The sequence below is a fragment of the Pongo abelii genome, chromosome 7 (genome assembly GCF_028885655.2).
Source record: "Pongo abelii isolate AG06213 chromosome 7, NHGRI_mPonAbe1-v2.0_pri, whole genome shotgun sequence".
In the NCBI taxonomy this organism is placed as follows: domain Eukaryota; kingdom Metazoa; phylum Chordata; class Mammalia; order Primates; family Hominidae; genus Pongo; species Pongo abelii.
Window position 1 is genome coordinate 158,850,823 of NC_071992.2, and position 24,007 is coordinate 158,874,829.

The window sequence follows — 24,007 nt, forward strand, 5'->3', positions numbered from 1 at the left end:
GTGCACTGCTGGGGACTCTGTAACAGACGCTGTGCACTGCTGGGGACTCTGTAACAGACGCTGTGCACTGCTGGGGACTCTGTAACAGATGCTGTACACTGCGGGGGACTTTCTAATAGACACTCCCCCCACTTGCAACATTGCAGGTGACAAGAAGGAAGAGCTGCAGCTCTTCAGCTCTTCAGGAAGCCCAGACCTAGAAACTCCTTGAGCCAGGGCTGTGGCACCCTCTTTGGGGCTCTGAGGTTCCTGGCGCCTCCAAGCTTCTAGCGCCACCATGTTCCCCTCATCCAGACGCGGGTGCTCACAGTGGAAGCGGTGTGCAGTACATCTGGTCCAGCTGCAGCCTTGCATGGAGCCAGCACCTGTGCCAGCACCTGGGGCTGCCCGCCCTGCCGCAGCAGCCGGCGTGCCTGGCTGCACACAGTGGCCAGATCCATGCTCGCTCACCCACACGCCCCTCACTGCTCCATGCCTGGCTCACCCTTGGCAGGTGTTGGATCTGGGCTGGTAGCACGAGCTGAGCACAGCCTACCGGGCTGAGTGGGCGGAACAAGCCCAGCGGGTGTAAGCATGACTCAGCCAGAGGCACTGTCGGCCACAGAGGTTTCCAACAGTCTAAGTGACACCCCAGGGATCCCGTGACAACACCTCCTGAAGGCCAAGCCCGAGGCTGTTCAATACCTCCTCAAGGCCCTGCCCGAGGCTGTTTTGCAGCTAATTTTTTTTTTTTTTGAGACGGGAGTTTTGCCCTTGTTGCCCAAGCTGGAGTGCAATGGTGCGATCTCAGCTTACTACAACCTCCGTCTCCCAGGTTCAAGTGATTATCCTGCTTCAGCCTCCCGAGTGGCTGGGATTACAGGTGCGCACCACCATGCCCGGCTAATTTTTACATTTGTAGTAGACAGGGTTTCACCACATTGGCCAGGCTGGTCTCAAACTCCTGACCTCAGGTGATCCACCCACCTCGGCCTCCCAAAGTGCTGGGATTACAGGCGTGAGCCACCACACCCAGCCAACTTTTTTTAATAAGTAGGAGTACACTCTAAAATAATGATAAAAAGTATAGTATAGTAAATACACAAAACGGTAACATAAGTGTTTATTATCAAGTATTATGTAGCATATGTGCTGAACTTCTAGATGACGGGCAGTGTAGCAGGTCTGCTTACACCAGCGTCTCCACACACACGAGTAACATCATGACCATTAGGACATCACCAGGTGACAGGAATTTCTTGGCGCCAGTACAATCTTACAGGTCCACCCTCGTCTATACCATCCATCATTCACCAAAACGTCCTTATGCTTCACGTGACTGTGAGAAGCTCACAAGAGGCTGGGCATGGTGGCTCACACCTGTAATCCCAGCACTTCAGGAGGCCGAGGCGGGCGGATCACCTGAGGTCGGGAGTTTGAGTTTGGCCAACACCCTGGCCAACACGGCGAAACCCCGTCTCTACCAAAAATACAAAATTAGCCGGGCATGGTGACACATGCCTGTAATCCCAGCTACTTAAGAGGCTGAGGCAGGAGAATTGCTTGAACCTGGGAGGTGGAGGTTGCGGTGAGCCGAGATCACACCATTGCACTCCAGCCTGAGCGAAACTCTGTCTCAAAAAAGGAGAAAAAGAAAAAAAAAAAAAAAAGCAAGCAAGCAACTCACAAGAGTGGCTGCTGTGGAGATGAGGGCTGGGCCAGCCAGGGATAGGGACACTTTCTCCTGGATGCTTCCTGCCATGTTTTAATTGTCAAACTACCGAAACTATTCAAAATAGTAAAGTAAAAGGTCATTAGAATAACCTGTGGGCCACCCACACCGTGGAACAGGCCTCAGCAACAGGAAGAAACCACTCCTGGCCCCTGCAGCAGCCCTGAGAACCGTCCAGGGAATAATGGCGAATGGAAAAAGCCAATCCCCAGCCACACACTGCGGGATTCCACTTCTACAACTCACTTCAAATGACGACATTACGGAGATGGAGAGCGGACTGGTGGCTCCCAGGAGTTAAGGAAGGGTTCGCGGCAGAAGCAAGGTAGGCTTTGCTGAAACAGGCACCGACACAGGGCTCCTCTGAGTGATGATGGAAACCTCTGGCATGGCGGCCACATCGGCCAATCCGCTGGCTGTGCTACTGTCCTCGTTCTGCACAAAGCTACCACTGGGAAAACTGGGTAAAGAGTGCACAGGATCTGTGTATTATTTCTCACAACTGTATGTGAATTTACAATGGTCACAATAGACAGTTTAATTTACAAAAAGATCCTGAGATGTCAAACGCCACGCCCGAAGGTGCTAAGTGAAAGAGCAGAGGCCACATTCTCCCTGGTCTGGCTCCCCCAAGCACCTGCCCCGTCCACTCCACCACCTCCTGGAGTAGAGGACTAGAGGGAGGCGAAGCGTCACACAGCCCACCCTCTCCTACTGCAGACAGGGAAGCCCAGGGGGAAAATCGAGGGAAAGCCCAGGCAGCAAAGGCGGCCAGTTCACAGCACAAGCTGCTTGGCTACGTGCTGGTGTGGCATCGCTCGTGCTGCTCACCCGAGACTTCCAGTTCTCCTCCCTCGGGGAGTGTGGGGCACTTCCTGGCCTCTTGTGGTTGCAGCCATGTGATTCCTTCTGGCCAATGAACCGTGAGTCCCCAACGAACACACACCTTTGTTGCTTCAGGCTACTAAAACCTGAGGGATGTTCATTACGAAAGCAAAACCTTGCCTATATGGTCACGTTCTCCACCCGTCCAATCACAGCTCTGCCCACGCCGGCTGCCCATCTTCACTCCTTGCTGGGCTGGGAGGCCCTCCTGCCCTGGCTAAGGCAGAAGCCTGCAGGCTGCCCGTGGGCCCCACGCTTATGCCTGCAGCCTCCAGTGGCCTCCATACCCTCTCGCACCGGTTAAGGTGTCAAGATAACAGCTTCGGGGGCAGATACACAGAAAGGCGGGAGGTGCTCTGCCCGTCGGACCACCCTACCAGACTGAAGGAACCAGGGTGTGGGCACCCCACAGCAGCAGGGCGGGTGGACCAGACAGCTTGGACCTCTTACTCCCCATCTGTAAACCGGGGAGTGAAAGCAGCTCTAGAACTATTCTTAGCTACAGAATCTTTTCTCCAAACACAACCTTACTCAGAAAACGCCAAGTGAAACAGATCACATCAGAGCTGCTCTGGGTAAAGGGAGAGACGATGATGGCAGCAGGTCTAAGACTAGAACCCCTGGGGTTCCAAGGCGCAAATCGACTCACCTGGAAGTGCCCCACAGTCCTGGGCCCATTTCCCGTGGCACAGTGTGGGAATGACAGGCCACAGTTTCTACGGCCAGACCCCACGGGATTCCTCCCACAGCTCTGCTCTGTGCTTGCTTCGTGGTCTTGGGAAACTACATCACCTCTCGGTTTGGACAGAAAACAACTCCCACCTCCCTGCTCCAACCAGGGGCACCAGGGCCACCAGGCCACTGAGCTCTGAGCTGTGGGATGGTCCACAGGGTCACCGCAGCACTCCTCACACCCCAGCCACCAGCGTGCCTGTCCACGTCCCTGCGTGCCCTGCCAAGGCTCCTCTGCTGGCAGCATCCCAGGCTGTGCCTGCGCCCTGGGGACAGTGGGGTGTGGTAAGGGTGCAGGGCCCTAGAAGCCAAGTCTCCATGAGGAGAGACACAGGCAGGTGACCCGGTCTCCCTTCCGTAAGACAAGGTGATGGTGTCACCTTGGAGGCTGCTCTGGGAAGTCAGGACCTACCTGCCTGCAGGAAGAATTGCTGTTCCTGTCCCCCACCACTTCCTGCTCCTGGCAGGGCAGGGGGCGGCCCTGTGCGTCAGAGGCTGAGCGGCCTAAAGGTGAGGCTCAGCTCCTCCCATGGTTATCTTGTGCCCACTGTGGGCATTTTCCCGTGCTGGTACCACAGAGACAGACTAGACAAGGTCCTGCCCTGGAGGAGGAAAGCTAACGACTGCAATGCAACAAGGCCCAAGCCACGCGGAGCCACTTCCCAAAATCTGCAGCCCTCTCTCTGCCTTGCCCTCCCCAGGAGGCACCAGGCCCTCAGGATGAGGGGATGGGGCTGACTCCTGACGGCGTCCCTGAGCGGAGACTTCAACAGCCCAGGAGGTCACCAGTCGGGGCCACTCCAGGCAGAGGGGCAGCCCCAGCAAAGACACCGGGGGCAGGCTGGGGGCAGCCTGAGAAGTCAGCGCAGCAGGTTTCCCAGGGGCTGGAAAGCCCAGGGAGCACCGTAAATGCCAAGTGAGAGCGAGGCTGGGGCTGCTAGGAAGATCTGTCACCCGGGGGCGGCACCGCCGGATCCACCCCTCAGCAAGATGCAGAATTAAGGGGCCCAGGCTGGAGGCTGTGACCAGCGAAAATGCCCAGGTACTAGGAAGCAGCAGAAGCAATGGTCCTCTCCACTCGCAATTCCGCCTCCCGCGCCCACTCCCAGCACGCCACGCTCATCAGCACCTTCCCACATGTGAGCAGCAGGGGGAAGGAGGTCAGACTCCCAGCAAGGAATCCAGCTCCTCATTAGCACCGAGGGCAGCCAGCCCAGGAAGGAGGCTGCTGTGTTGTGTTGTTTCTTTCTAATGTTGGGACAGACTGATTCTGGGCTCCTGGTTTAAAAATATGTCCCTTTCCAAATACTTGGCTAGAATGGATCATGGGTCCGGATAGAGGGCAGCCAAGGTGGCCTGCTCTGTCCAGGGCAGACGCCTGTGGCTCTCTCTGTCCATGTCTCTCTGACAGGAGCCTTGATGACCCACGCCCTCAGAACACTGGCCCTCATCTTCCCCAGACCACGCCACACTCAACTCCTTCACCATCACCCCTCCAATGCCCAGCTTCCCACTGGTACAGGTTCAGTCCGCACCCCTCAGATGACACCCAGGGTCAGGCTCAGGCAATGAAGACACACACACACGAGCGCGTGCGCGTGCGCTGGGCCCCAAAGCCCTGGAAACGCTTGACTCAACTAGACACCATCCACAGGCAACCACAGCCTCCAGGGGCTCACGCCACCCTGACCTCCTAGCCTCAAGACTTATGGGAACAAGAATCGTGAGCTCCGCCCACCTCCCCTCTCCATCAGAAATCTCAACCTCCACACCTGGATTCCTTCAGGCCTGTGAACCCTTGCCACACTCTGCTCTGGAACATCATCTCAAGATGGAAGGGAGGGACAGGATTAGGTCTTTATTAGTGCAGTAATTGCCGTTATTAATAACATCCTCTAACTCAAACGGAATTTTCGTTTGTAAAGCTGCTTCCAGCCTGGTCCTCCTGGAGAGCAGCAGAGCAGGATCGCCAGGCGGGCAGGGCAGAACGGTGAGCAGTGCCTCTGATTTCTGCCTCTGATCAGAATCCTGGTCAGAACACCAGGGCTCAAGTCATGGCTGGGCATTTACCACCCCTGTGACTTGAGGGAAGTTTCCCAAGGCTGGGAAGTTTCCTGATCTGAGGAGTAGGAAGAGCCTAGCAGGTGCCTGACAGATGCCCTGTGGTCAAAAGTGGGAGGTGTTATGATCAGGATCCAAGGCAGCCTGACGCTCAGTTCTACTGTGCAAGCTGGCCGTGCCGTGGCTGACCGAGTAGAGCAAGCTCTCTGATGCGTGGGGCAGTGGCGAGGCAGCCCAAGGGTCTCACAGAAGAGAGGCAGCTCCACCTGCCCTGGGGCTGCACTCCCTGACCTTCCACAGCCCCTCTGTGCACCTTGGGAATTCTTCCCTACACCCCTCAGGTGATGTCCCCAAGATGCCCGGAGATTCCAAGTCTCTGGGACAGACACGATGCCGCCCACCTCTCAGGAGGCTGCAGGATCAGACTAATGACACAGAAAATCAGGGCTTCTGGAGGGGCCGAGTGACATGGTCAGGGTCCCACGGCTAAGATGTGGCAATGCTGTGTCCCTACCTGGATGCTATATAAGTCAGGGCTGGGTTGTAGCCCTCCCCTCGGGGCAAATCAGAGGGAGAAAACAAGGCAGTCTTCCACTGTGGAAGAAAACAACAGTTGATCTGGCCAGAGCACTGGGCCAGGGGCTCCCAGGCCAGCGTGAATGCCTGGCTCTGCTCACTCGCTTCCATGCTGGGGAGGGCTCGAGCCTGCAGCCTGAAGCTCAGGGTTGCCAGGATAATGAGCAGCAGCTGCTGCAGTCCACTCAGCTGCATGGCTAGCCCAACAATCCATCGAGGGGGCCCACAGCGTGGCCACCACAAGGCACCCAGCCACACAGTGCCAAGGCATGGGGCCTGGCCCCTGCAGGCTCCAGACACAGGCCCTAGGTATGGCACTGCTCCACCCAGCCCTATCTCTAGACCTCTTCAGCAAACCTCAGCCTGGGCCCCAGGTTCCCTGCTCAGCACCAACAGCCACCAGAAAAGCCCAGGCCTCACCCTGCCTCCCAAGACCCTCACAAGCTGACCCGAGTCAGACCTGCCTACTAGGAGTCCAGCACTGCCTTCCCTTGGGCCTCTCGCTGCCTGGAGCAGCTGCCTCTCCTGCCCTCCCCAGCTAAGGCCACTCAGTTCTCCAGACACAACTCAGGCCTCACCAGCATCCAGGATTCTTCCCAGGTATCTACCCAGCCCTGCCCAAAGCGCACCCCCAGCCCTGCCCAAAGCGCACCCCCAGCCCTGCCCAAAACACACCCCCAGCCCTGCCCAAAACATGCCCCCAGCCCTGCCCAAAACACACCCCCAGCCCTGCCCAAAATACACCCCCAGCCCCAAAATATGCCCCCAAACCCTCCCAAAGCACATCCCCAGCGGAGTCAGCTCCCCTCTCCATCTCCTCACTCCACTGCCGTGACCTTGCTCTGTAAGGTGCCCTCTCCACCTCCTCACTCCACTGCCAGGACCTTGCTCTGTAAGGTGCCCTCTCCACCTCCTCACTCCACTGCCAGGACCTTGCTCTGTAAGGTGCCCTCTCCACCTCCTCACTCCACTGCCGCGACCTTGCTCTGTAAGGTGCCCTCTCCACCTCCTCACTCCACTGCCAGGACCTTGCTCTGTAAGGTGCCCTCTCCACCTCCTCACTCCACTGCCGCGACCTTGCTCTGTAAGGTGCCCTCCCCACCTCCTCACTCCACTGCCGCGACCTTGCTCTGTAAGGTGCACAGCAGTGTCTGGAGCAAGGCCAGGACAGCCTGATCCTGCTTGCCCCTGTGTCCATCCCAAGACTCATGCCAGGCTTGGCCTTAGCATAGTCTCACAGAACACTACACATCTCAGACAGCAGCCCTGACGGCAGGGGCAGGGGCTGGGGACTTGCCAATGACCCTGTGCAGGCAGGCACCCCCAGCAGACCATCCTGCTTGCCTGCAGTGGCCCCCGAGTGGGTTCAAGTCCTAACGGGACCGACCCAAGGACCAAAAAGGAAGGGCCCTGTGCAGCACAGTCCAGATTTGAAGCCCACACGGAGCCACCTTCACCCCCATCCCGGACTCAGCAAGCCGCAAGTTGACGAGAGAATCTCATAGCCTGGATAAGGCCAGGCAGGACAGACACAGCTGGCTTCTGAGGACAGCCCTGGATGGCAAGCAGGACACCCTGAAGCAAGGCCCCTGCAGGAGACACCGCCCAACTCGGCTCCGTAGATGAGGACACCCCGCCCATAAGGCATCTTCAGAAACCTATTCAAGGCACCTGGCTTGCCATTGTTGGTAGTGCCCTTCTTCTCTCCCAGGGAACTCAGACCAAGAAAACTCTTCCTATGGAAGCTTCCAGATGGCTTCACCATGCAGCACTAACAGGAAGCATAGTGGAATAAGAACAGCACAAGTTCAAGATCAGCTCTGAAACAACCCCTCACTTCTTCAGCAAATCTCCACCAGGCATTCACTGGGCCCCAGGCCCTGGGCCACAGCTGGATGGACGTTCAGAGACACACAGCTCCCCGCAGGTGGGGTGGCAGACGGGGAGGTGTGGAAAGGTAGAGTCCACCACTGGTGCTAGGGACCGTGGGGGCAGGAGGAATGACGATCTTCCCCAGCTGCCTCAATGCACCCAAGAGGGACAGGATGAGGATGCCCTCAGTACAGAGAGCAGAGCCAAACATAAGCATCCACACTGAACAAATGACCGTCACCTCTGGAGAGACAGCGCCGGCCATGAGCTCTCCAACTCTCCCGCTCACTCCTTCTTGCCTTTAGTCTTTTGGTCACCACTGCTCCACACACAGATGCCGCAAACGTTTAGACAGGGCTGAGCATCCCAGCAGAAAGCAGAGGAATCTGAGAGGAGGGCTGCTCAGGAGTCCGCTACTACGAACGACGCACAAATCAGACTTTAAAGAACATAATGAATTACAGCTGGACTGGGCCACAAGGTCAAAATCTACTTGTAGCAAACAACACCATCCAAACAAACCCAGTAGCCACAGAAACGCCTGTGTGCATTAAAACAGAAAGCCTGGAGCCAGACGCCGTGACTCAAGCTGGGAATCCCAGCACTCTGGGAGGCTGAGGCGGGAGGATGGCTTAAGGCCAGGAGTTCAAGACCAGCCTGGGCAACTGGGCAACATAGTGAGACACACCTATCTCAAAAAAAAAAAAAAAGAGGTGGCTGGGCACGGTGGCTCACACCTGTAATCCTAGCACTTTGGGAGGCTCAGGCAGGTTGATCACCTGAAGGTCAGGAGTTTGAGTCCAGCCTGGCCAAAAAAAAAGAGGTGGCTGGACACAGTGGCTCACGCCTGTAATCCCAGCACTTTGGGAAGCTGAGGCAGGTTGATCACCTGAAGGTCAGGAGTTTGAGTCCAGCCTGGCCAACATGGTGACACCCCGTCTCTATTTTAAATACAAAAAATTAGCCAGGTGTGGTGGCAGGCCCCTGTAATCCCAGCTACTCGGGAGGCTGAGGCAGGAAAATTTCTTGAACCCAGGCGGCAGAGGTTGCAGTGAACCAAGACTGCACCAATGCCCTCCAGCCTGGGCAACAAGAGGGAAGCTTCTCAAAAAAAATAAAAAGGGCCAGGCATGGTGGCTCACGCCTGTAATCCCAGCACTTTGGGAGGCCGAGGTGGGTGGATCACAAGGTCAAGAAATCGAGACCATCCTAGCCAACATGATGAAACCCCATCTCTATTAAAAATACAAAAAATTAGCCAGGCGTGGCGGCAGGCACCTGTAGTCCCAGCTACTTGGGAGGCTGAGGCAGGAGAATCACTTGAACCCGGGAGGTGGAGGTTGCAGTGAACCGAGATTGCACCACTGCACTCCAGCTTGGCGACAGAGTGAGACTCCGTGTCAAAAAATAAAAATAAAAATAAGAAGAAGATAGGCTAACCCCTAGCCAACTGTTCATATGGCCAAACACCACTCAGAGGGATAACACGCCCAACAACCTCGGAAGAAATGTGTCTGTCTGGGCTGAACAAATAACGTCCTAGAACCCGACAGCTGAGGGACTCACGGCAAGATAACCATTCTGTGCCTCAGTCTCTCCATCTGGGAAATGGGGATAACAGACCGTCCTCCCAGGGTGACTGTGAGAGTAAACTGAGTAATGAACACAGGTCGCTGGTCACCTGGCACCAGGAAGTGCTGTGACTAGTATCATTAGTGTCATCACCTGCAGACACTCACCACCCCTTTTCAGGACCATGGAAAGAGGCACCCACACCGTGTCGCAAATGGCTTGGTACAGCCACGGTCGAGGTGTGTGTCTTTCCTCCCCACCTGGAACGTGACTCCCCAACTCCCCCCACCTGGAAGGTGACTCCCCGATTCCGTCTCAAGCTCCAGCATGGTGACCTAGCTGTACTTCTCACCACGTTCTCCTCAAAGCCTTACGTGTCCAGTTTATTTATTCATCAAAACCTGCTGGGCGCCCATCCTACTCTCGGTGCTGGGCTGGGCGCTCAGGACACAAGGGTGACACAGCAGAGGTCTATGCCACAGAGGTTCCCAGGCACACAGGAGAGACAAACACAGGAGTGCCAGGGCATGCCAAGCAGAAGGCTCTGCATCGACAGGCACACCGGTGAGACAAGCCACAGACTAGGCAGGAAAAATGACTGCACTGTCAGGGACGTAAAGCAGCGACTGAAGATGTGGCAGGAGCTGCTGGCAGGAGCCAAACCCAGGACCTCGCTCTGCAGACCATGAGGAGCTGTGGAAGAGACTTAGGGACACCTGGCTACCCGTGAGCCCGTGAGCACCTAGACTGAGTGCCTAGGTCTAGGCTCTTGCCCCAGCATCTGCAGAGGGCCAGACTCAGGAGAAGCGTCCAGGGAAGGTTCCTGGATAGAGTCAGGGCAGCCACAGGCTGCCAGATGTTCATGGGGCCAGGCCAGCAGAGGAGGAGAGAAACAGAGGTAACCCAGCCAAAACTCAACCTCCTCCAGGAAGTCTTCTTGGATTTGCCAGCCTCCTACAGCCACCTGCATTCACGGCCTGTGCTGCTGTGTCCAAACATTTGTTCTACCAGATTTCTGCTGAGGTCCTGTGATGTATGGGGTCGAACCGTATGAAAGCAGCGGTTCAGTCGGGGGAAGCACTCCAGTACTAACAAACTTCAGCTTTCTTTCAACTTAATACTGTGTTCACACTGGGGGTATCCTAAGCAACAATCCCCACCCCTGTCTCACAGACACTAAAGATAAAACAGAAAACAAGCAGATGAGTGACAATGACAAACAAGAAATACTGTAGGGAGAGTGGTCAGAAAGGTGAGCTCAGACATGCTGGAAGCGGAGCTGCCACCAAGCCAGGAGCGAGCTAGGAACTAAAAGAAGAGGCAAGTGTGCAGCAGAGAAAGGAAAGGGCGCCAGGTGTGGCTGGAAAGGCACCTGGCAGGATCAGGGGCAGAGACGCAGGGGCAGAGAAGCACGCGCGGAGAAGCACAGGCGAGGCCCATTTTGAGCAGCACCACCGCTCACAGAACTTCCTGTGATAAGCGGTGTTCCCTACCCGCGCTGCCCAACACAGCCGCCACCAGACACGTGTGGCTACTGAATGTCTGACATGTGACCACTGGCACGGAGGACCTGAATCCTTCATGTTAAGATCAATGTAAACAGTCACACATGCCTAGGGGCTACCACACTGGACATCGCAGAGCTTCCAGAGCAGGAGGAGTGCACCATGAGGCAACAAACACGAGGTCCCTGGAGAGTTTCTGCGGGGGCAGCACAGATCAACATCACCTGAAAGTCCCTGGTGGGGATGTCGCAGGCCCCAGTACCCAGGAAGCACTTCTTACAACTTGGAGAAGGGACAGAAAGGTGTGGAGAGGCAATCACACAGGGGCGGGGTCCCCAGCTCAGGCTCGAAGGCGGGCTCCGCTCGTTGAGCGGCAGGGCACCATCCCTTGCACCCAACAAGTAGGCGCTGGGGCGCTCCCCGGGACGGCACTGACCTCCAGGCGCAGGCACCGGCTCCCCGGCCCAGAGCCCACCGACCTGGGGTCTGGATAGCGCGCAAGGACCCGCCGAGGGGCTTATATGCCCGCGGGCCGGTCCCCGAAATGCGGCGCTCTCGGTGGGCTGCGGCTCCGGGTCCCTGGCGCCCCTGGGGTCCACCCCCGGCACGGCCCCGCCCCCTCCCCTCCCCACCGGCGCGGCCCCGCCCCCCGCCCGACCTCCCGCAAGCCCCACACCACACCACGCCACGCCACGCCACGCCACGCTGCGGCCCCCGCCGGGCCCCGGGCCCCGCGCCGGCTCCCGGCCGCCTCGCCCTTGCCGCCCCACGCCCGGCCCCGGCCAGGCCCCAGCCCCACCGCCACCGCCTCACCTGGGCCTCGCTGGCTCGCGGACCGCTCCGGGCGCTCACGGCGGGCGAGGCGGGTGGGGCGGGTACCCAAACATCACGTGACGACCCCTCCCGCCGCCGGCGTGCGCGTCCCCTCGCGCACCAGCCAATGGCCGCCGGGCCCGGACGCGCGCGGGGACTACCCGCCCCAGAGGCCCCCGCGCGGAGCCGGAAGCGGCGCGGACGGCGGTCGGCTGGGCCAAGAGGCCTCTGCGGGTGCGCGCGCGAGTCGGCTGTCCTCACCTGCCTGGTGGTGGGCCTCCGTTTCCCCGTTTCCCCGTTTTGCACATGGGGATGACGGCGAAGGTGGAGGTCACGTGGAGGGCGGCGCTGAGGCGCTTCGGGAGCGGGCTTCGCCCAGCCCGGGCCGAGCCCGGACCTCACACGGGCCAAAGCTGGAGCTTCTGCGGGGCTGCGCAGGCGGCGGGTCTTGTCCAGGGCAGGGCCGGGCACCTGCGCGTCTCGGGCTGCGGGGACGGGCGTCGGGCCCCAGGTCAGGCTGCACGGGCTCCGCGTGGGGCCGTGCTCGGCCGGGGGCTGGCAGGCCCTGCTAGGACTCCGGACGCCCAGTGTCCCCAACGAGGAAACTGAGTCTCAAGACATCTGATGGACCTTTGCCCGAGGTCGCAGCCCCTCCCTGGAGGAGCTGAAGCACAGAGTAGGGACCCCCTTGCGGAGACCCTCCTGGGACCTCCTTCCGCAGGGGCCTGGGGCGCCTCCCTCTCCCTGCTCTGCCTGCGGGCACTGAGCTCCCGAACGACTCCAGCCCCTCACTCTCCTGGTGACCTGCTGGAGAAGAGACCTGGGAGGAATCTGGGGACAATGGGTGTGTGTCCTTGGGCCGCCAGGGTCACCTTTCAGCCTGTTTCCCCAGAGGTGAACCAAGAGTCACACCCAAGGCAGGAGAACAAGAGTGATGAGGCCGCTGCACCTTCTCTGGCCAGCGGAGGTTCTTCCGCCGCCCTCACTCCTTGATGCTTGCCGTCCTTGCGAGGCCCACGCCAAAGCCCTGCGGGCTCCCGCAGAGAGCCTTGCTGAGCTCCTGGGAAGGGGGTGTGCCCTCCCCATCCCCCACCGCCCCGCTGGCTGGGGTTCTCTGCAGCCCAGGACTGTGCACGTGTGCGCACACGGGTTCTGTGCACAGGAACACAAAAGTATGCTCGTGGACACTGCGTGGTACTGTGTGTGCACGCAGCGCACGTCTGTGAGCTGAGGGAGTGTTCCTGGACACCAGGTGCAAGTGCACAAGTGTGTGTATGCTGGCACAAGTGTGTGCCCAGCCGCGAGCATGGGAACGGTAGTATATGGCACAAATGTGTGTGCACACATGGGTGGGATGGAAGAGGGGCACATGCCCACCAGCGTTCCTGTGCTCAGGCCGGCCTGTCCTGGGCCCACCCAGGCTCCTTGCCCTGGTGTATTTAAGTGTCCCCTGGCTCCCAGGAGGCAGTAGTGTGTGCCTGTCTTGCAGCCTCGCCATGATTTGGACAGGGCTTCCCTCTTCTGCTAGGACAGCTAGAGTGCAGGGAAGCCGGCTCCTATCCAGGGAGGATGCCCATGACTGCTGACCCCCCAGCTTCCACTTGAAGGGGAAGGTTCGCCAGGACCCATGCCTGTCTGAGAGCTGGCAGTCCGGACTGAGGCTGCCGGGTGCTGGCACGGTGCCCACCTCCCCCTCTGTGGCTGGCGCTGTCTCTCTGGCCGCCTTCACTCAGCCTCCTCTGACAGCTCCGTGTTCAGGTGTGGAAAGGAGGGGAAAGTGAAGCCCCTTCCTCCCAGGGCAGACCACCTCCAGGAGCCGCTTTCTTGGCCATACAAGGCGTATATGGGGATGTTTCTGTGCCTAGAGACTGCAAGGGGAATGGTCTAGCGTGGGTAGGAACCACCAGAGGAGGGGCTCCGTACCTGTTGGTTTCTCGGAAATCTGGGGTGAGCCCGCCTGAGTGCCCCACAGCAAGTCAGGGAAGGTAAACCTCTCCGTGGAAGAGCCAGGAGCCCACTCCCTCAGGCTGAGCCGATGGGGAGGGGGAGGAGGATGCTAAGGGGTCCTCAGGAAAGGATGAGGGAAATAGCCAATAGCTGCCTGGGCCTAGGGCCGGGGCTCCCCTCCCTTCCCTCATCTCTGCCCCTCCCTGGAAGAGGTCATCGCATGACCTCAGGCAGCTCTGGGCTCTCTCCTTCCTCCAGAGAAGCAGGACTCCCGGGGAAGAGCTCTGGTCCCACCCCTTGGCCAACCGGCGAGACCAACAGGGTGAATAAATGGGATTGGCCCCAGCACGCTGAGTTCTGTTACCTAAGGGGGCGGGGGTTGCCTGGTCCTCAGCTGGCACCCCCCAAATTGGATCTACCATTCCAGGTCCCAGAGGGAATGTGGGCAACAAGGTTGGGGGGTGGTTCCAAGGCCTTCGGAAGGAACATTGAGGCAGCACCCACTAAAGCCGACCCCAGAAATGCTCCCTGTCTGAATAGTAGCATGGACTTCTCAGGGTTTAAGCCGAATTTCCAGGTCAGTGTCAACCTATGGATTTGTTGTGAGTTTCCCCGCCCTCCCACCCTTCCTCTCTACCCTCTGCTGCCTGGCTCCAATGTCGCCTGCTCAGGAGACCATCCCTTGCTCCCCTGTAGCCCGTGCCTGGACAGGAGAAGGCCTTTGCACCTCCTGCTCTGCTCCCAGCACAGCGTCTGCTCCAGCAAAGCCCACAGGCACTCAGTCCTTGATTCCTGCACCCACCAACCCCGCCGAGCCGCCCTCACTGTTACCCAGGCCTCTTTTGTCCCTTAGCAACAGAACCCCAGTTTTGTTCAAGGCATCAATGTACCCAGCTTCACCAGCGTCTGTGGCCAGCTGTGACACTGTTTGCCCAGGGGATGAGTGCAGGAGGCACAATCGAGCCTCCTGGTCCTTTGGAAGGGGCAGCTGTGGCCACCCGCCTCACTGACAGTCTTCCTTTCTCCTGGCTCCAGCCTGAAGTGTGGGCACGGCATCCCGAGGACAGCAGCCGTGTGGCCAGCAAGGGGCAGGGGCCCAAGCTGAGGATGTGAGCAGACGCCTTGGTGCCCCAATGGCACCGTCAGACCCATCACCATGGGGAGAACAAGCCCCTGCTCTCTTTATGGGGCTGCCTCATTGGATTTCATTAGGTTTTCTGTAACTCAAGCCAGTGCCACTTCCATTGTAGCTGATTTGGGCTCCTAAGCTCACGGGGGTGGGACATGGTTCTATTAGCTGCGTCCTGCCCCTCAACAACGATGGCTCCTTGCGGGCAGGTCCCGAGGGCGCGTCGTGGCCCCACACACAGCGAGTGCCCCACACCTGGAACAGCCTGAGGAGCTTGTGAGGAGTGAGGGCGCAGGAGCCACACTCCCAGGTGCCTATTTTCCACATGTCCCCATGCAGCCCAGGCTTCCAACCACATCTTAAAAAATAAAAAGATGGGGAGGAGAAGAAATTTTGGTCCTAACACCAAACCAAGCCCTGTCTTGCTGTGTGATGTTCAGCCTGAGGCACACTTTCTCTGGGCTTGTTCACCAAAGCCGCAATGTAGGGGCAGAGCAGTCATGAGGCCTGCCCAAGAGTGAGGTTGGTAAAGGGCTGGGCAGAACCAAGGGCATGGGGTGTGTGGGAGGGTGGCGGTACATTCCCTCGTCACCCACACAGAGGCAGTGTCATGAGGGGACACGTGGGAGTCTCTGGGAAGGGCCTGACACTGCCCCAGCGCAGGACAGGGGTCTGACCATTCAAGACTCAGTCTGCATCATCAGAGACCAGGCTCTTAGAAACCAACTCCAGCCTGATGCACATAACAGCCTCCCAAGGTGTTTAACACGGAGCAGGAGTGACAAAAAGAAAAATGAAGTAAAAGAATAGAAAATCCATCAACAAGCATGTGGAGTGCTGTTCTTGCTAATGCATCGTCCAAGAAAGGACACTTGCCACCCTTCCTGGGAATGCCCCCCACTCCCCGGCCCCCTCCTGGCATCCCTGAGCCTGAGATCAGCAGGTGGGGACGTGGGGACAGGAGGAGCCTCTGCCCTGCAGGGGTGCGGTCCCCCCAGATTCCACAACCACCGCTAGACCTGCTGCTGGGCACAGCTGCCCTTTCCTTCCCTGCCACACTTCATCCCATCGGCAAAGCCTGTCTCCTCTTTCACACATTCAACAAGCTTTACTTCCACGTCAAGCAACGTGCTAGGATCCGGGGATACCGTCCAGTTTGATTTGGTTGCTGATGACAGAACAACCCAAATAACAGTGGCTTAGCGATTGATGGTTGCTTTTAATGTGATATTTTTATGTCCAGGTAGACAGTAGGACTGGAAAGGTGGCCTCACAATCATCAGGACCCCAGGCCCTCTTAGTCTGGTTGCCCCATCAATCCCCAAATAGGCCTTCTGCCTCACAGTACAAGACAGCTATTGAAGCTCTAGCCATCATGTCTGCTTTCAGCCAGCAGGGAGGATACATTGGCATACTCTTCCCAACCTTGCAACCCATACTTTTACAGATGCTGCCTGGATTTTGCACACCCCACCTCTGCTTACAGCCCCCCTTGGCCACAGCTGGGTCTCGGGTACTTCAAGCTGCAGGGGAGGCTAAGACATGTCTCCACCTCAGCGGCTGTGTTCTCAGCTAAGAGCTGGACTCTTGCACTGAGTAAAAAGGGAAGGACGGGGTTACCTGGCAGTCTCTGCATCAGGACACAGCCCTGTGCACCACCTGGCAGGCAGGCCAATGTCGACAACCTGCAAATCACACACGTGTGTGCTGGGAACCTGTGCTGAGGCCGTGTAGGAGCGATCAGGGGTGTGGGGGCACCCGGGGGGATGGGGATCAGGGAAGCCCTGTCAATGAGGAAACCAAAATGGGCAAGTCTTGGGGCTAGCGTTTCTAGGGGGTGAGCTGTGAGTACCATGACGAGAGAGGAGCCAGCAACATCCACGTCTCACTCTCCTCTGTGGACACATCCTGACCCCTCCAGCTGCTTGAGGTCGGGAGGGTTCAGACGGCCCATCTCCTGGCTCCTCCTCATTGCACAGGTGAGAAACCTGGTAGGGGAGGGACACGTACAGGGTCCCAGACCAGCACCGGGCCACTCTGGGCCCAGCCCATGTCCCCTCACCCCAGACTTGGTCTCTGCCTCCTCGTCATGGTACCTCCCCTCTCCACACATTCAGCCTGTAAGAGCCATGAAGTCACAGGGGACTTTATTTTGTTCTGCTTCCTTTTTTTTTTTTTTTTAGACACAGGGTCTTGCCGTGTTGCCCAGCTGGAGTGCGGTGGTGCAATCACAGCTCACTGCAGCCCTGACCTCCCAGGCTCAAGCAATCCTCCCGTCTCAGCCTCCCTAGTAGATGGGACTACAGCTCATTTTTTTATATTTTGTATTCTTTTATTTGAGACAGGGTTTCACCATGTTGCCCAGGCTGGTCTCAAACTCCTGGACTCAAGCGATTCACCTGTCTCAGCTTTCCAAAGTGCTAGGATTACAGGCATGAGCCACTGCGCCCAGCCTCTGAAGGGACTTTGAAAATGGTGTCATTCACCACTTCTTTTACAGTCAACAGCACACGTTTTGGTTCTGAATGTGTGGTTCTTGTGTGTCCGCTGTTTGGATTTAGACCTGGTACCCGAATGAGACCAGGACACTTTAGGGGCAGTGAGCATCCTAGACGTGCGCGCTGGGCAGAGAGCATCCTAGACGTGCGCGCTGGGCAGAGAGCATCCTAGACGTGCGCGCTGGGCAGAGAGCATCCTAGACGTGCGCGCTGGGCAGAGAGCATCCTAGACGTGCGCGCTGGGCAGAGAGCATCCTAGACGTGCACGCTGGCACCTGGCTTCTTGGTGGACACCTTAGAAACCATCAGGAGCCACTGGTGAGTGGGGCTGAGGGCATGTACCCGTGTGTGAGTGCCCGCGATGAGAGGTGTGAGCATGAACACAATGGTGACTATGGCGGCAGCTGCTCCCTAAATGCTCCCCTCTTCTCCCCCTGATGCAGCCACACTTCCGACCCCTCTTGCCGTCTAAGGCCCACATGGCTGGCCCCATGCGGGAGTGGGTGCAGCGCACCCTGCCATCCTTCCCTGCACATCTGCCTGTGGCCAGGAGGCAGAGTCGCCCGGCAGCAGTGGAGCCACAAGAGGGAAGGGACAGGTCCCAAGGCTCTCGTTCTTGTCCTGGGGGTCACTGAGTCGAGTGGACAAGGGTTGAGTGAAAAGAAAAGGAGAGAGGCGAAGGGGCTGCAGGCCTGCTGCAGGCCCTCAGCCTCCCCTTCCTGCATTCTAGACGTCCACCTGGGGCGTTTGAGGAAGGGGCATCGTGTCCCAGGAGAGAGGCCTCATCCCATTGCAGAGAGGGGGATGAATGGGGAGCTTGTGCATGGATGAGGAAGACAAGCAAATGACAGGGGGATTGTTTGAGTGTCGGGGAGGGAGAAGGCGGCCACCTCTGCCACCTCGAGTGGGTGGCCCTGGGCCTGCGGAGGAACAGGTCACGCCCTCATCCCCCATGCTGGGGGCAGAAAGAGCAGAAGGCTGCGCCCTGACCTTTGGGTTCCCCTGGGGGAGACCAGGTGAGCGCTCAGGGCAGGGCCGAGGGCAAGTGCTCTCCCTCCTGGCCCTGCCTCTGCAGCTCTTCAAGGAGCTGAGCCAAGCTGTCCCTCGAGGGGCAGTGGCTGAAGAAGCCCCATGCCGGGACACATTTCACTGACACAGCCCACCTGTTATCCTATGAGCTGCTCTGCAAAGGCACGTATTATTCTCTCGGTAATGAGGGTCGGTTTAGGGACAGACGCACTTCATCTCCCTCCTCCCTGCTCTGTGCTCCCTCCAGCTGAGCCACCAGAAGCTCCAGCCTCCCAGCCAATCCCTGAGTCCCTTTCAGCCTGGAGGCAGGGAGTGTGGTTTGACCCCTGGCTCCACCGTGTGCCCGCTGGGTGGCCCAGTGCATGAGACACATGCCCAGAGCCTCAGCCTCCTCATCGGTGCCATGCACACCAAAAAGTTCCCAGCTCCGTGGAGCCAACCTGAGGCTTGAGTGAGTCAATGCAAGAGAAACCTGGAACAGCACTGAGCACAGGGCCTCGCCCTCTGGAAGCCCTGGAACATGCAAGCTCATGCGTTGTGTGTGGGTGAGCATTTGCCATTGACATCTTGCATGGATGCCAAGCACCAAAACCAGACATGGGAGCTAAGGAACACAGCATGATGCCCTCAGGGTATCTCGCAAGTTGAAGAGGTGGCAGACCAGCCAAAGGGGTCACCGCTAGACCGTGAGACTGTTGTTAGAAGGTGATATGAGGAAACACTACATTCTGTCCAGGGTGTTGGAGAGGTTTCCCAGAGAAGGAGCATTTGGGCTGGGTGCTGACGGATGAGTAGGAGTTTGCCAGGCAGGAGCAATGTGGCTCTAACATGGCTGCTGGAGAAGGTTGCCACATCCACCTCCTGCATCACTTTCTGCCCCAACTCCTATTCCAGACATGACATGTAGGGACTTGCTCACACCTCCTCCCTCCCTTGGCCCCCACCTCTCTTCACATCTGCACACAAATGCACTCCCAGATACTCACATACAGTTACAAACATTCTTATATTCACAGAAGCTGGAGTTGACTCTGCTGTGCTGAAATCAGCTTCCATGCCCACTCAGAAACCCAAAACACCCCAACTTCTGCACACAGGGAAACACGGTAATGAGATGCTAACGAGCTAAGGTAAAAATCAGAGAGAACAGCGTTTTGCAAAATCACAACAGTTTGTACTTCCAGGGGCTCCCTCCCCAGCAAGCGTGCTGCCAAAGCTCACGACAGTGCTGTGTGTGGGCTGAAAGCAACTGTGGGGGGTGGGGGGGCAACTCCTAGGTTGTTGATGGAAGCAGAAGGGGTCCTCAAGGTTGCCGGGGTGTGCCCGGCCCCAGGCCCTGCCCAGCAGTGCCCCTGTCTGCTCGGCTTACACACCTGGTCTCCCTGGGAAACTGCCTGCTTGAGGCCTTCTGGGGCCATGCGTCATGCCAGGCTTACATCCAAGCACCTGCCCAGTGTCCCAGGCCTCTGACTACAGCAGCCAGAGCTCCTGGTTCTCCACACGCCTGCGTCCAGCTCCTGTGTTGGCACAGCCTGGGCCTCCGCCTCGAGGTGCATCCTTTAAGGTTGCACCTCTGCACACTCTCTACCACCTGCTCCAAGAAGCCTTCCTGACCCCGCGGCCCAGCTCTGGGGCCTCCTCTAAGCTCTGCAGGCCCAACCTTCCTGCCTGCTGGGCGCTGACTGTGTTGTCCCCTCACCCCCAAATGGAGGAACTCCTCCTTGCTGGCACCTGGCCGTTACTGCTCTTCATTGTGTGTTTGTTGGATGAATGAATTAGATAGAAGGTGAATTAATGAATGACAGAGTGACTGAGCTGGAAGGGGTCTTGGGGATCATCTGGAATATCCTGGAGGAAACTGAGGCCCGGAGCAGGGAAGTGGCCCCCAGAGCTATCCAGCAGTGGGGGCAGAACTGAGTTTCTGGCTCCCCAGCCAGTGCGTTTCCCTCTCCACTGGAATGCAGGAAAATCCCCAGGGGCCAGAGCCCTGCCCTCATCAGGATGGCCTCTCCTCTGCCCTTGGGGTCCCCACCGCTCTCTGTAGCGCCATCATCCCTTTCTGAACCAGACACCCCAGCTTCCCTGTGGCTGAGAAATGGGCTCTGAAGAGCAGACGAGGTGCTGAGGGCAGGGCCAGGCATTCTCCCCTGTAACCCGGGGCCTGTGCTCCATCACTCTCCCCAGCTCCAAGGGACCTGGGTGCAGGTCTGGGAGAGGCCCAGCACCAGGACAGACAAGTACCTCTGGTCTCTGGAGGTCGTGGAAGTCAAGAGAAAAGTCATCGAGGCTGGATCTCTTCAGAGTGCTCCCTTGGGCTGCATGCCAAGAGCTCCCAGGGCCTCAGGGGCCATGGGATGGTGGCCTCCAGCCCACAGGGCAGCATTCCTGGGTGGAATCATCCTGAGTGCCCAGGCCTCTCCCTGTGTTTTCATCAAGGTTGCAGAGAGAGAACTCACCGGTATCATGAAGACAGATGGGCGGTGCGGACCCAACACAGCTCCCCTGTGCCACGTGAGGAAGGGCCCAGGAAGGAGCTGTCACCACCCTGGACAAGCATCCAGCCCCCGGCAGGGCAGCCATGCCCAGGTGATGCTCGGTGGTGACAGCAGGAGGCCAAGGGAGAGGGAGCCCAGGTGGGTCCGGCCCAGCCCGGCAGGTGCGGCCCTGAGCAATGTTGGTATTTTGCTGTTTTTCCCTTTTCCCATCTGGAAAATGAGTGCTGTGTCTTCAGTTCTGATTCTCAGTGTGGGGCACCGTTCCCTGCGGGAGGACAGAACTGAGGCTTCTGGCAAGGGGGGCGAACCAGGTGGCCCCTCGCCCGCCCCACACTGGTCTCTCGCCCACCCCACACTGCCGCTCGCCCACCCCACACTGCTCCTCACCCACCACACACTGCCCCTCACCCACCCACATTGCCCCTCAGAGAAGCAATGCTGTGGCGGGAGGGCTTCATTGCCTGCCCACCCAGGAGTCCAGGGCCCTGCAGCTGGTCCCCACTGGGGCCTGGCTCCAGACCCGCAGACTGAACCCACTGCACTGCCCCCACGAAGCCTGGGGCAGCCCTGGAGCATTACTGCCACCTCCCTGGATCTCAGTTTCCCTGTAAGTGAAGCGGGGTAGCTGCTAGAGGCCCTTGAACCTGTCATGCATTCACCAGGCTCCTGTGCTGCCAGGTGCAGGGTCGGGGGCGCACCTGCTGCTTGGTGGGCCCTGGCCTGGAGCAGGGAGAAGCTCGGGGCCAAGCTCCCGGGAAAGGCAGCCAAGACAGTGCCAGGCATGGCTCCAGTGCGGCAGGGGCTCCTGGCCTGGCCTGTGAGGGGTGCAGGGGGAGGGCGGGGCTGGGGGGACCTGTGGCTTCCTCCCAACCTCCATTTCTCCATTGAGGCATAGGACACCTCCCCTTCCCCGCGGCCATCTCCTGCCTTTCCTCCTCTGTCCTGCTCCTCCTACCAAGCTGTCAGAGTGCCCCCAAAACTTAAGGGTGTGATGGCCTCCTGGGGTGTTCGCAAAGCTGTAGAGTGAGATTCCTACCCTGCTAAGGTCCTCCCCTAAACGCATCCACCCTGCCCCACATGCACACACACCACACATTCACACACATTCCTGCAATGCACACACGCAGACCCACACACACGCATACACACCACACATTCACACACTCCTGCAATGCACACACGCAGACCCACACACACACTCTCACGCACACACACCACACATTCACACTCTTCTGCAATGCACACACGCAGACACACACACGCATACACACCACACATTCACACACTCCTGCAATGCACACATGCAGACCCACACACACACCTCACACACGCACACACACCACACAGTCACACACTCCTGCAATGCACACAGACACACACACGCACACACACCACACAGTCACACACTCCTGCAATGCACACAAGCAGACACACACACACGCACACACACCACACATTCACACACTCCTGCAGTGCACACACGCAGACACACACACACACACACCACACATTTGCACACTCCTGAAATACACACACATGCACAGACACACACACACACACACCACTCATTCACACTCTCTCACACACACATATGCACAGACATGCGGCATATGCACATATGTTCTCACACACACACAGACATGTACACAGCACAGCAACACAGACACACACGTTCTCACATACATGCACATGCTCCCTGAATAACACGTGCAGACACACAGTGCATGCACACACATGTTCTCACAGCCATGCACACACTCCCTTACATGCATGCACAAATATCCCACACACAGCTCATGCACACACGCATGTTTTCACACAATGCACACACTCCTTCACATGCACATTCACACACAGACACACGTTCCCACATGCATGTACACACTCCCCACACAGATGCACACACCTCACAGGGTGCATGCACATGCGCTCCCTTACATGCACAGACACACGTGTTCACACATGCACACACTCCCTCACACAAGACATGCATGTTCTCACATACATGCACACACTCCCTCATATGCACAGAGACACATGTTCACACACAGGCACACAATACCTCACACACAGACACACATATTCTCACACACATGCACACACTCCCTCACACACACAGATACACATGTTCTCACACATGAAGGCATTACGTCACATGTACAGACACGCACATTATCACACATACACACACTCCCTCAAATGCACAGACTCAAGTTCTGACACCCCTGCACACACTCCCTCACACACACACGTTCTCACACATATGCATACACCCCCTCACATTCACAGACACGCATATGTACACATGCACACACTCCCTCACATGCACAGACACACATGTTCACACACATGCACACACCCCCTCACATGCACAGACACACATGTTCACACACATGCACACACCGCCTCACATGCACAGACACACATGTTCACACATGCACACACACCCTCACATGCACAGACATGCAAGTTTACACATGCACACACTCTCTCACACACAGACACTCATGTTCTCACACATGCACACACTCCATCACGTACACAGACATGCATGTTTACACATGCACACACACACAGACACGCATGTTCTCACACATGCACACACTCTGTCACATGCACATTCTCTCACACACACTCACGTTCTCACACATGCACACACTCCATCACGTGCACAGACACGCACATTCTCACACCCACGCATATAGCCCCTCACATTCACAGACATGCATATTTACACATGCACACATTCCCTCACACACAGACGCTCATGTTCTCACACACATGCACACACTTTCTCACATGGACAGAGGCGAGAGGAAGGGGCCTGCCTGCAGCCCCCCTTTCAATCAAGGAAGAACAAGCTCCCAGCTGGACCTGTTAAGAAGGCTGGGGTGGGGGTGCTCCTGGGCCCTGGCGTGCTCAGGGAGGGGCCCTCCTGGGGCTGTGGGCGGCAGTACTGCCTTCAGGAGAGGAGGCGCCTCTGCAGCTCCGTGTGACCCCACGATTCTCTGGCATGAAGGACTACCCCTCCCTTCCTCCCCCTAGTGTGACTTCAGGCTGTGGGGACACAGTGGGCAGGGGCTAATGGGGGGCACTGCCAGTGGCAGTGGCGGGGGACAGCAGCTGAGGGCCCTGAGCCTGTCTGAGTGGCTGGGCGGTGGCCTTCCTGCCGGCCTGGCCTC

At 58.0% G+C, this 24,007-nt stretch overlaps 1 protein-coding gene across 12 annotated transcripts in view; it reads right to left on the reverse strand.

Annotated features, from left to right (window-relative positions):
- Nucleotides 1-11,865, reverse strand: part of TSNARE1 (t-SNARE domain containing 1) — a 139,925-nt gene extending 128,060 nt beyond the window's left edge. For 7 of the 12 annotated variants that reach the window (XM_063726867.1, XM_063726857.1, XM_063726863.1 and 4 more), the window contains exon 1: nt 11,728-11,865. The gene's annotated coding sequence lies outside the window, so the exon portion shown is untranslated. Of the gene's footprint in view, nt 1-1,957; nt 6,580-11,350; nt 11,494-11,727 lie in introns of those variants that run through there. The other 5 variants (XM_054518951.2, XM_063726856.1, XM_054518947.2 and 2 more) reach the window with 5 other exon arrangements.
- Between the last annotated feature and the right edge of the window lie 12,142 nt (nt 11,866-24,007).